This window comes from Excalfactoria chinensis, chromosome 4 (genome assembly GCF_039878825.1).
Source record: "Excalfactoria chinensis isolate bCotChi1 chromosome 4, bCotChi1.hap2, whole genome shotgun sequence".
Taxonomy (NCBI): Eukaryota; Metazoa; Chordata; class Aves; order Galliformes; family Phasianidae; genus Excalfactoria; species Excalfactoria chinensis.
In genome coordinates this window covers 7,913,412-7,926,057 of record NC_092828.1, presented here as the reverse complement: position 1 = coordinate 7,926,057, position 12,646 = coordinate 7,913,412, and the positions used below count along the sequence as shown (strand labels likewise).

The 12,646-nt window shown below is 45.1% G+C and overlaps 1 long non-coding RNA gene across 1 annotated transcript; it reads left to right on the top strand.

Moving 5' to 3' along the window:
* Positions 1-1,209: 1,209 nt before the first annotated feature.
* Positions 1,210-2,686, top strand: LOC140252226 (uncharacterized). Its single transcript, XR_011903582.1, has 2 exons — positions 1,210-1,492; positions 2,146-2,686. It is a non-coding gene; the product is annotated as an uncharacterized lncRNA (long non-coding RNA).
* Positions 2,687-12,646: the final 9,960 nt, after the last annotated feature.

Sequence of the window (12,646 nt, the reverse complement as noted above, 5' to 3'; positions counted from 1 at the left end):
ATTTTGCAGACACATAGGAATATGTAGGTCTTTCCCTCAAGACTTTGCAATTGCAGGCAAGATTCAACAAGCAGGATGCAAAGTTAGAAATATAGATTCATGCTGTGGATGAGTGGCCAACCTGACCCCCACCGCATGCCCTGTGAAGCACCGGCTGATAAAAGGAAATGCATTCCGTAAGAAGTCATTTGGTGTTTTAAAATCACAGGCCAACACCAGCTGCAGCTTGTGCTTATTTATTTTCCTCAGCGATAACTTTGTGAAAGGCTTTGCAGTCCCGTTTGCACAGCATCACAGAGCTCCATCCCAGTCACGTTCAGGGAGACAGCAACAATTCTGAAGTCACTGCTTCGTCAAGATTGGTGAATAGGCTCCCCAGGGAGGTGGTTGAATCGCCATCCCTGGATGTGTTTAAGAGCCGTTTGGATGTGGTACTCAGGGATATGATTTAGCAGAGGTTTTTTAGAGATGGGGTACTGGTTGGACTTGATGATCTTCAAGGTCTTTTCCAACCTGGGTAATTCTATGATTCTATGATTCTATTGAATGCTGTCTGCGGGGTCAAACATTTTTCAGACACAATGGAGAGAGGGAGATGTATTAAAAAGAAGAGAGCACAAACTTTATTTACAACAGTTTGATGATAGAGTATTGATGCCTTTCTCTTCTTACTATTTTTCCCCATAGGTGACGCTAAGAGTACTTCATACGCAGGTAAAATGTGAGTTTATGTGGGTTTTGACACTATCAAAACATTCCAGCGTGGATAGGCATCAGCTCATGTATTTGTATGTATCTGGGGGATAAGTGGCCACTTTTAAGACAACGCTTGTTCACTCAGTGGTTGCCCTTGGGGAAGATGTTGCAGCCATGTGACAGACACGATGCTGTGATGTTGCTGTGCCCGACACAGCGGGGTTTGGGGGCAGAGATAAGGAGCCCAGCTCGCTGCCAGATGCGCTGAGCTAGAGTGAGCACTGCAGAATCACAGGGCACAGAAACGAGCTGAGTTTAGCATGCCAGCATCCTCTCACACAGCTCTCGGGATGCACAAGAGCTGTGTGGAATCACAGTCCTGACAAAGCCTGACTTCTCCGATTCAGAGGAAATGAAAAGGACTTTGTGACTGTTGTGACCGCTGACAGGGGTTGGTGTGCCCAGGGGACAGCCAGCCAAGGGGGAGGGAGGAGCTCTGGAAAATTTGGCTTCAGTGAACAGTTCCTTAAATTCAATGAGTCATGATTTTCTTTCGGCGCACGCGGCCCTCTGTGTATAAACTCCAGCCCAGAGAGAAAAATATCCTCTGGTCAATGGTGAGAGCGGGTAATGGTTTCCTAAGGATTAATTCCTCCTAAAAGATATCTTCTGCATTCCTTTGGAAGATGCCCTCCCACAGGCCCAATCTCACAGAGCCACACTAAAAATAGTGCTGAGCTCTTCCTGATGGCAGTGCTGTGTTTCTCTGGGAAGGTAGCTGCTGTTTCTCTGGAAGGTAAGTGAAGCTGATGAAGTTCAGCGCGCTCAAATTTGCCTGATAATGTTGTTAATTACCCATAGCTTTCAAGCCGAGTGATGATTTCACAAAAAGACAAGGCACGGACCTTTTTTTTCCTGCCCTTATATATGGAAAATGTGCATGTGGTTCGCATGATTAAAATGTGTTTTCTCCCTGTCCATTGCAAGTTGGGGTGGAGGCTCCTCCATCACCCAGCTGCTCACTCAGCATGCACATGTCTGTCAATCCAGCTCATGGTAGCTCTCTGTCAGTGCTGCCCAAATGCAGCTGCTGAGAACATTCAGCCCAGGTTAATAATCACTGGAAAAGGCCATGCAAGATGAGCTGCCATCCTGCTTCTCTGCTGCTTTGCAGTAGGATGGGCTGTGGAGCTGTTTGTGAAGGGCTGCAGCCAGCTCTCATCTCTGCGCAGATAAAGCATAGAAAGCAAAGCGTGCTTCCTTGTGAGCAAATTCACTCAATCTTTGCAGCATGTTTAGTCCTTGACTTTCCTGTGAAGGTGGCAACTAAGTCCTGGCAGCAAGATTTTCTCTTAGAGAGCCCTCAAAGCCCTTCCTGACTCAAGGGACTTCCCACAAAATAAACGAGGGGTATCTTTCCACTTCTCTTTCCTTACCTTGCTTTTTCAGCCCTGTTCTTCAGAGATGTGTGTCTCACCGTCTCTTCTGAGTGACCAAAGCAGTTTTGTTTCTCCATTTTAAAAATGTCACTTTCGAAATGGAAGTCTGTCCCTGGATTTGTATCATCTGGCTTTTTCGGAAGGACTCCTCTTGTCTCTTCTCCAAGAACAAGACAAAGTGGCTGGGGATGGAGGAGTGCTCCCAGTCCCTGTGGGAGAGCTGGAGGGTGCCTGGTCTGGATGCCACTGATGCCACTGGGGAACTGAACTTACAGCACTGGAGAGGAAACAAGATCATCTCTGCTGCTCCCTTCACACTCCTGACATTGTTTGCCTTGCATGACTGTTTCTAACTGAATAAAAAAGAATCTCCTCACCCTTTGAGACGAGGAAAATCATCCAGTGACAAAAGGAAGCTCTGGGGGGTTTGAGATGTGCCCTTCCCATGGGAAAGAGAAAGGATGCCCCCGTGGTACCAGATATAACTGGGACTCGCAAAGCTCTGTCTGCTAGTTTATAAACATACACTCATTAAAGCATTTTAATTAGGATGTTTTGAGAACTGCGTGTTGGTCTGTGCATGCCCTTTGTGAAATATTAAACACCATTGCCCATTCAGTGCTGTTCTCCTCCCCAGGTTTTCCTGCACATGGGGTTTGACGTCCCTGACTATTCTGGAGTTAAATAACCTTCTACAAAAATATCTTAATGAGATCTTTGATGTTGCAGTCAAAGGAGCACATGCCAGAAAAGGTTTTACTCTCTCCATCCTCTAGTTGTGTTTGTTGATATTTTCCCATCAGGCCTGACAACAAACAGCTGATTAACTTGTTAGCCAAGCGCATCAAAGCACATGGTGAGAGCATGAAATCTCTTGCTGTGTCCTGCAGCCACTCCTCTCACACAGTGGTTTCTGCAGGGCCTGTCTGGGTGTGAGCCATCTGTCCTGTGCAACTGGCCATCTCAACGACTCCCAGGCAGGAGTGTGCCTTCTAGCTCTTCACCAACTGCTCCAGGCTCAGAGATGTGGCTGTATCAGTGCCAGGAGCTCCTCTGGGGGCACTGGAGAGTCCTCTGTGGAGAATCACAGCTCTAAGATCACCAACAGAAGCCCAGCAGGTACCTCATGTATGTATTCCCTTCCACCTCCTCTCCCCCCTCCCTCCTTAGGGCCTCTTGCCCTTTCTCCTCTTCATCTCCAGCACGTCCCTCCCCACACAACCCACTGACCTCACTCTCCTCCTTGCTGACACCCCTTGCACCTTGGTCTTTGATGCATGGGGCAGCTCAGAACCCAGCAGGACCAAGCTGTCTCTGCCCTCCTGAGACAGTGAAGTGTCTGTTTATTGGCAGTGCTGATTTCAGGTCCATTTATATGTGGCACCCTTCAGACAAGAAAACAACAGATGTTGCACTTGCAGAGAAAGAGATACTTACAGGTGAGCGTCTTGTTTTTCTCCCAGAGTGAGGATTTTTGCAAGGAGGCTGTCTATGTTAGCAGCACCAGGGGACCAGATCTCCTGGAGAACTTGTGAAGCCGATGGCTTGGTAACTAATGGCAAGACAAGGGAAGGGAGATGAGCAAAGCTAATACATTTTTTACATCACTGAATCTGATGAGTTTGGTCCTGGCAGCAGTACTGATGCTGAGCTCCTGGTTCCCCTGTGCTCCCCTCCCCTGTAGTCTCTGGACCCATCCTTCAACCAGCATCAAGTGACAAATCAGACACTGTGGGCCTTGGTTTTGCAAACCTGCAACACAAACAGGCGTGTTTGCAAAGATGGAGCACACTCACACACCTGACAGCACCTGGAACCCTCCCTTGATGCACTGCTCCACTAACAGAGATGTAAGAAGGCATAATCCCAAGTGAAGCCACGCAAGGAAATTGTTAGATATCTATTTCTGCCTTTGCATAAGGAGACAGTGCACCTGAGAAATGGAGACCCAGCAGCTAGCTGCAGGCAGAGAGAGATGACAGATACTTGTTTAAATAATGTCTTTATTCCAGTTCAGCTGACAAAAAAATACTTATTGAATGTGGGTCTTCAGCCAAGAAGTACCTTTGTTTCTGAGCTCTCATTGATTAAAATATCTTGTGCTTTCAGCTAGATTATAATAAAGACACCACATTGCCCTTCACACAGAGTATTAAAAGAATATCTTTGTATGGGAGAATAGAGGCTTTAGAAGGTGACCTTAATGTTTCTTGAAATTTAAAGAATTTCACCAAGCCTGGAGAAACTCCTACTTCTAAACTGGAGGATTTCTGCTAGAACAGGAAGTTTCTCTCACATTGTTATCCACCAAAATGAGCCCTGGATTATATTTAGTCCCATTCATTCAGCACAATGCAAAGTAAGACTCCAGCCAATTTCCTTAAGCGAGGTTATTAATAAGCACCAGTGCTAGGTGGCTGATCATCTCGAGGAGTCTGGGGAAGGCGATAAACACAGCACAAACACCTGCTCTCCTCTGACCAAGGTTCCCAGTGAATTCAACCCCTCAGAGCACTTTATAACCTGAGTTCCTATGCCTAAATATTGCCCCAGACACAGGTTCCAGCCCTGCCTTGACTGTTCATGCTTACTGGCCCATGCTCCAGCGGAGCTGCAAACAGACCGTCAAGGGCGGCTTAGTAGATTTTAAGCTGCAGCTAAATAATCTTTCAGAGACTCCTACAGGCTCAAAGCAGCTCTGTGCTAAACTGCTGCTGAGCAGCAGATACTGCAACAACAGCAGACTCCCGACATACAGGAGCTCGTGGTGGAGTCATAAGGGAGCACATGGGGAAGCTGTACACAAGTCAGGAGCTTGGGTCAACGAGGGCAGCTGTAGGCTGGCTGTAACTCCTGGCTTCGTGCATTGCTTCCTGTGTATTTAAAAGACAAGTAACTTGAGCTGTGTCTGCTCTGAGGTCTGGAAGACAGACTTAAGGTGGTGCTTGTACATGGTCTTCATGACTTGTAAGTTTTCTTCCATTTTGCTGGCTGTCGCTTGATGTTGAAGTGTCTGAGCTCAAAATACGTCCTGCCTGTATATGGCTAACTAACATGAAATGACTGGAAATTTGGGCTTGCCCTGTAGGATGGAGCTCCCTACCACCGCATCCATTTGTAGTCATCAATGGGAGAAGTTTGGAGCTGAATGGTTTTGCAACAATATCTGCAGTGGGATATATTGCCCTTCAGACCCAAGCAAAACTCATGCAGTGCAATGTCTCGGCTTTGCTCAGACAGGAAAAACTAGTTGCTTCCCTCCCACTGGGTGTGATGGTGAGGAAGAACTGGAAGTGTTCTCCTCTGTGCTTCTGCAGAAGCAAAATACAGCAATGTGTGGCTGTCCTCTTGCCATCTAGGGGTGTTTTAACATGTTATGGGCACAAGGGAAGAAGGGACATGGGAAGCAATGTGTTTCAGCAACAAACATCTGGGATTCAAATGCAGATGATGGAGTAATGTTAGTCTAACTTCTTCCTGCACACTGGCCATGTACAAGGAAAAAAAGTTATCTTGTGCTCTGAAAACCAAACACTGGTTCTGGGAAGGCACAGGATTGGACAGTGGGGAGTGACCGGACAAAGCGGGTGGATTTAAAGTGAGAGAGGGGAGATTTAGGTTAGATGTCTAGAAGAAATTCTTCACTCAGAGAGTGGCGAGGCACTGGAGCAGGTTGCCCAGAGAAGCTGTGGATGTCCCATCTCTGGAGGAACTCAAGGCCAGGCTTGATGGGTTCCTGGGCAGACTGATTTATTGTTGCAACCCTGCCCACAGAACGGGGAGGATGGAACTAGATGATCTTTGAGGTCCTTTCCAACTCAAGCTTTTCTATGACTCTGTGATTCCACGAAGGTGGTGACAAGCACAATTGTGATTTATTGGCTGGAACAATTGGAGCAGTCATTCCCACATTGCCCCCCTTCCCACCTCTGGTGCCTGTCACTTCAGCAGTTACTGCACTGACACCTTCCAAAGCTCAGCAGTTGGCACCTTTCAGCCTTTGTGCAAACTCAGGTACCACTGCAAGGCACTTGTTTCACTCAGATTTGGAAGATCTCAGCCATGAGGACTGTCAATGGACTTACATTTTAAAGAACAACTGAGGTTGTGGGCCGTCAGAACATGGCATAATGAAAGCCAGCACAAAGCAGGCAGGTGAGGCCACATAAGCCAGCCAAACACACTACAAAAACAAGTGGTAGGAGTAATGAAATATGAAGCCAGAGAATTTCGTCAAATTTTAGCAGTTTGTATGTATGCATGTGGTTGGCTCTGCTCTCTTATTCCTGCCAAGCACTCAATTAGCACTTGAGTTAATAAGATGTTTTAATGGCTGTTAAATTAATCAACAACTCTGACACCACTTCTCTTTTTTCCAAGGGAAAGACATTCTTTCAGCCCAACTCCTATGTTATCGGTGTCACTAATTATTTGTTTATTCTCTTCACTACGCTTATTTGACTTCATTTGGAATTAGATGCGCTGATAGGGGATGTAATTTAGTATTTTTTTCTGTAATATGCTGAATAGATGAGGATTAGAGCTCCCAGCTATGAGAAAATGAGTACTCATAAGCAGTTGTTCAAACAGAAAACACGGAGCCTTTTTGTCAACTGTCATATTCCCTTTGATTTGCTCTTCATCGGCGCTTTTGTGAGTTTGTTCACAGAAAGGTTTGCCAAAATGGAAGTACTGCTAATAGGGATGAAAACGTCTAACAGCCCTCATGAAAATGTTTGGGCTGACCTGTGCCACATCTGTTTCTTTCTGATTCTCTGACAGCAATCCAGGCAGGAAAGAAAACAACAAACCAACAGTTTGGGATTGAGCTCATCAGCCCCTCAAAACAGCCAGTGTGCTTAAAAAGAGAACGAAAACTTCAAGTAAAAGCATTGTAAAATAGCTGAAATATGTCCCCAAACCCATGGATTTAGAATTGTTTCATTCTGAAGAATTTAAAGAACAAAAGAAAGCACGTGACCTGCGGGCAGTGCGCAGCCCCACACCAGCTGGGGCAGGGAGGGTGATGGTTTCCCATCCAGCTGGGAGTGGGGCCGGTGCATATGTGGGTTGTTGTAGGTCTCAGGCTGAGTTATCTCCTTGGGATCATTCAAACCTATGCTTCTGCTGTAAGTGAAATAGCCTCGGGCTGGAGCTGTGCTGAGAGAAATGAAAAGCTTTCATAAAATTCTGTCATGTGCTGAATGTGGCAGCCTGTCGTGTAATAATAGCTAAAACTTTCTGTAATTAAAACAAGTAGCTGGTTATGGTGTCTGACCATGATCAAAGCTCTTTTGTCTGCTCTGACAGTTGGCACATGCGAAAGATTTTGGCTTACGTGGAAAATACTGTTGTGGTTTTTCCTCTCGGTTTTAAATGGCAAGAACCATACATCTCGGATTAGCCCTAAACTGAAAGAAAACAGGAACGGGAAACGAAAGGCCAGAATTCGCATGACGTAAAACGTCTACGATTTCTGGCAGGAGCAGCTCCTGTGCCCAGTGATTGTGCCTTCGGAGCAGTTGACCCGATGCTGCAATTTGCTGCAGTGCAAACAGTTGGTTTGGGTCATTTTGTTTTTCCAAGGAGATGGGAATCCAGCTTGTGGGAGCAGTCCCAAAGGTACCGAGCTGCCTTGTTCAATTAAGAATTGGGTTTGCATAACAAATGTTTGTCTGAATTGTGACAAACCAGTTGTCTCCCAGTAAAGGTTTTTTCATTACTTGGACTGTAAATAGTTTTTTGGATACATGTTTAATGGATAGAAGGTACTTTTCTGTTCATGAAACCTCCATCACTTTCCTCTTTCATGTCTGGTATCTATAATACAAAACACAGGGCTTAGTGAGTAAATATAAACTGCTCCTGCCCTCAAATTCCTCTTCATCTCCAAAAAACCCCAAACTAATCCAGAATTCCTTTTGCATCTCTGCAAACATCTTCTTCCGCTCAGAGGTCTCTGGGAGGATAAGTATGAAGAAGTTGAAAAAAACAGATGTGAACTGATTGGCTGAGGAACGTCAGCCAATAATATAATGCTTTAAACATCATTCGAGGCAACAAAACATAATCTGAGGGAAATGACCATCAGAGTGTGCTGCTGAGCACTGGCATTTTTCCTTCCCAAGTTCTGAGGTACGCTGTGTGTAGATTTGCCCTTCTGCATCTTAGGAGCAGTCATGTCTTCAGTTCCTTGTAATTTGTTTCCTAGCTGGTGGTAGGGACGCCTCAATATAACACACAGACCCAGACTTACCTCCTCTTGGGCATGTGAGAATAGTTCTTTTAGTGCATGAGGCAGAGCTGCTTCCCAAATGCAGAGACAGCCCATGCAGGCTGCAGGCAGTGGTGTCATTAACACATCCAGGGACATTGCTTCCAGGTGCTGGCAGACAATATTACCATCATGTGCAATCCCAGCAAGCAATGTGCTGTGACATTCCCATCCCTGACAGGGAACTGTTGACTTATGGAGCTTTCCTATTATATTAATTTAGCCACTGCTCACCTTCAGTAAATGCTTTTAATTGACAGCCTGACTGATCTACTTCTGATGGAATATGTGCACTACCATCTTGTAGGCTGGTCTCTCAGGCAAGAGACACTTGGAATGAAACACCTTTACTGCAGATGTCAATACAGAAGGATAAAATCTGTCCTCAAAAAGGAAGGAGTCAGACTATAGCTGGATCTGTTTCTGCTCCCATGCTTCATCTGAGTGCCTGAAATATCATGAATGGTGACAGATTACTCCTTGGTCCCCCAGTACAGGCAAAAGGGAAGAGTCCCTCACCAAAACCCCCATCATACTTGAGTGTTTGTGCAATCCTCGTGTGAATGTGACGATGCATCAGTAAGAACACTGCTTAACATAAGTAACCTCTCTTTTTGCTTATATAGGCTTCTCTGAGATCTCTCAAGTCCTCAGGGATTCTTTCCACTTGATGATAACACAAAAGAATTGTTTTGCTACTATTATAGTTTGAAGTATTTCTCAATGTGGTCTCACACTAGGATACAGTTAAGTAGGAGAAAGATGGAAGTTGTATTTCAAGCTGGGCATAGGAAAATTATACTGCAATTTGCACGGTTGCCCTAAATACAGGAATCTTTTATGCACAGCTTTGCACTTCCTCAAGCTGAGAAACTCCAGAGCAGAAAGGTTTCCTGAAAACCAGCAGCTGAAAAATATGGTTCTACTTTGCACCATTTAAATTCTCGAGTAAAGTAGGCACTGTATAGATGGGCAGGGTAACAGTTCTGTGGGCAAGACTAGGAAAATGGCATCTTCTGTGAGGGTAACTGGATGTCTTCTACATTACTGAGTATATCAACTACTGACTTTCTGTGATACAGCTTTATTAACACATTTTTTGCCAGAATGTAGTTGGGTTTTATATTCGTGTGTGTGTGCGTATTGATGTAGACATACATTTGTAAGTACATGTTTATGCACACATGGCCTGAGGAATTTTCTTATGTATGTACAAATTCCACTTGAATGCTAAAGACTGTATGAACTTTAACTCTCAGCGTCAATTAAAATGTCTGTTCTATGCAGACAGCATAAATGATCGTAGCTCCAAATCAAAGTACCCAAGAACCATCAGCACTATCCTGAGAGCCCTTGGCTTTCCAGGGGTCTCTTCTAAAATGCTACCGGAAAAAAAGGAACAGAGAAAATCAAAGTCCGAGCATTACAAAGACACCGCATAGATCAAATCCTGTTACAGACAGACAGCCTAAAAACAAACAAGCAAACAAAAAAACACCCAAAGGAAAAGAAACCAACACCTTGCCTAGAAACAAAAGCCGAAGCAAAGGGTGGTGAGCCATTTTAAGCCATTTTTTGAAACACACCGGTCAAACCATAAAGGACTGGCAGAGCAGTAAGTACTCCCAGAAAGGGAAAGGCATTCTGGTGTTTATTGCTTTTCAGAGGTGTTTTTATTATTTGGTAGAGTTTCTAAGCATAAAGCAAAGGTAACTTTAAGCAGTTCCTCTGCAGAGTCTTCGTGTACATCGATCTGTGTCACACACACAAGCTGCCAGGAGTGAAGAACTGGAAGAATGGAAAGCTAGAGTGGAGTCCTAAAGGAAATACTGTGCTCAGGGCAGCTGAGTATGAGCATCTTTACTCTTAAGAGGGTATCGCTTTGGAAGCTGTAGTATTGGACCAGCAGGTTGAGAGCTAGATGGGTGCTGAAATCCAGATGTTTGAAAGCCTGTTCAGTTATAGATGCTTCTGATAACATCCACCACCTGAGAGTTAGATGGGACTTTATTAAAGAACCCAGTAAACAAAGTATTTCTAAAACAAGTAACATCACTTTTAAACAAAACCAGACATGTAACATTAGGAGAATATATGTAAATAAAAGCTTAACCTTTAAACCTCAAGAGCATGCGATGTGGCAGTCACTAAAGTGAGTGCGAGGTAAAATCCCAATATAGTACAATAAACATGAAGAATTCCTGGAGGGACAGATCTTGAGATGCTTTGCAATTGTAAAATGATACAGGGAAGACTAGTAATAAACAGCGTGCTGTGAGCTGGGGTCTCACCTCTTGGAGTCACCTGCAGAGAGTGACCCTGCTGAGAGGGACTGGTGGCCTTTCCTGATCACCAGGGCTCTGCATTTTTGGCCCTTTGGGGATGAACTTGAACCATATTGCATCAAGTATATTGGCAGACAGAGCTGCTAAAGACAGAGCGGGGAGCACAGAGATAGCACGTGGCAGCTGAGCTGTGCCAGAGAGTGTGAACGGTTGCAAAAACAGGGAAGATGTGAGGCTGGAAAAGCTTTGTTGGGTCAAATGCTGTTTTGTTTCCTTTTAAGTAGGCTGCAGCCCTGCTGCCTCTCAAATCAGTGAAAATTAACTTCAAAGAAAGTAAGCAATACTAGGTCTTAAAAACAGTGAAAGCTTTTCCTTGTTGTCCAAATGTTCAAATGATAGTCCTTTCTTTCTCCATATCTATATGTTTTCATCTCAAACTGCACTGGGTGAAACCCATGAAGCTGATGACTACACTGGTATAGCTGGGATATAGTCAGCCCAGTGTGATAGGTTCAGTGCAGAAGCAGAGGGTGGGCCTGCATTGCTCAGCCCCATCCTGGAGCTCTGTGTGGACTGGGAAGTGGTGGGAAGGCTCAGCTGTGCAGAGAGCCTTGCTACTCATCCAAATCCCTGATCAGAATACATCCTGAACCCCCAAAAGCTGAACTGTGAGCAGGTGCGAGCCTGAAGGTGGGCTGATTTTGCACTTCAGGTGTAGGAGGAATTTCTTCTGCATTCAGCTCAGAGGTAGATAAGTGCATCTGCCATGAGAAGGGGACTTTTGGCTCTTACAGATTTAATTCAGATGTTCCAATGAAATACACATACTCACCTTAAACAACTGAGGGAGGTATTAACTGCCTGTGGTTTAACAACTGTACTATGTCAAAGGGACCAGTCAGCTAGAGCCTTCTAATTCTTTTCTAAAGAAAGGATAAGAGAAGAGAAAGAGACGACAATGCAGTATTTATAATAAAGATGAAACGAGTGGAACTCGATGGCGCCAGCAACTCCAGAGCTCCTGCTGCTCAGGCTAATGCATTTTGCATTACCATGTCTGGATATCTGGCACTGGAGGGTCCTGAAAAAGCTTTACAAAACAGTGGCATTCTTATAGCGGTAGCATTTCTTCTGAGCACCACCAACTGGTGCAGCTGGGATGGACAGCCCCTCCAGCTGAGGGATCACCAGAAATGTGCCAAGTAAATGAGACCTGCTTTCCACTTGCTGCTTGCACCTGGGCTGCTTTTTGCTCTGCTCACCTCTACATAATGAGATGAAGCTGTATCGGAAGGGCTGGCACCCTCCTGGCAACTCGGGAACATTGTGCTCCAAGGGTGGGACATCCATCCTGTCTGGAGCTGGAGAATGTCCCACCACACACGGCCTCACCAGGATCATGGCTTCCCCAGGTTATCATAGGGGCTACTGGGCAGCTGGACTTCACAGTTGGCCTATGAATACGAAATATTATCTGTAAGTAGATTTGCTCTGTGTTGGCTAAAAAAATAACATCTGTTTTACAAGAACGCTGGGATCTGTATCCCATTCTACTCCACCACTCCAACAGCTAATCCTGTATTTGCTTTGGAAGCACTACAAAATCCTCAAAGGAATTAACAGCCGGCAACTGCATGTCACCAGAACAATTTATTTTTCATTCTCTCCCCCACCAGATGTATGCCTCTTATTTCTTCCTGAAACCTGGATTTGCAAACTTTTCTGTTGCTTTATCTTCCCATAACCCCAGGGAGCGATAACAGCAGCAGCAATGAGCAAAGAGCAGCAGCACCACAGGGCAAACTCTGGGGCAGGAGGGAAAGCTGCCTGGGTGTCAGTGTCCCCAGAGGCAGATGGCAGACATCACCTTCCTCTTAACAACTGCGATGATAGAAAGGGGAAATGCAGCACTTTCCACTTTTCTTTTAGTTTTGACTTCTTGTTCTAAAAAA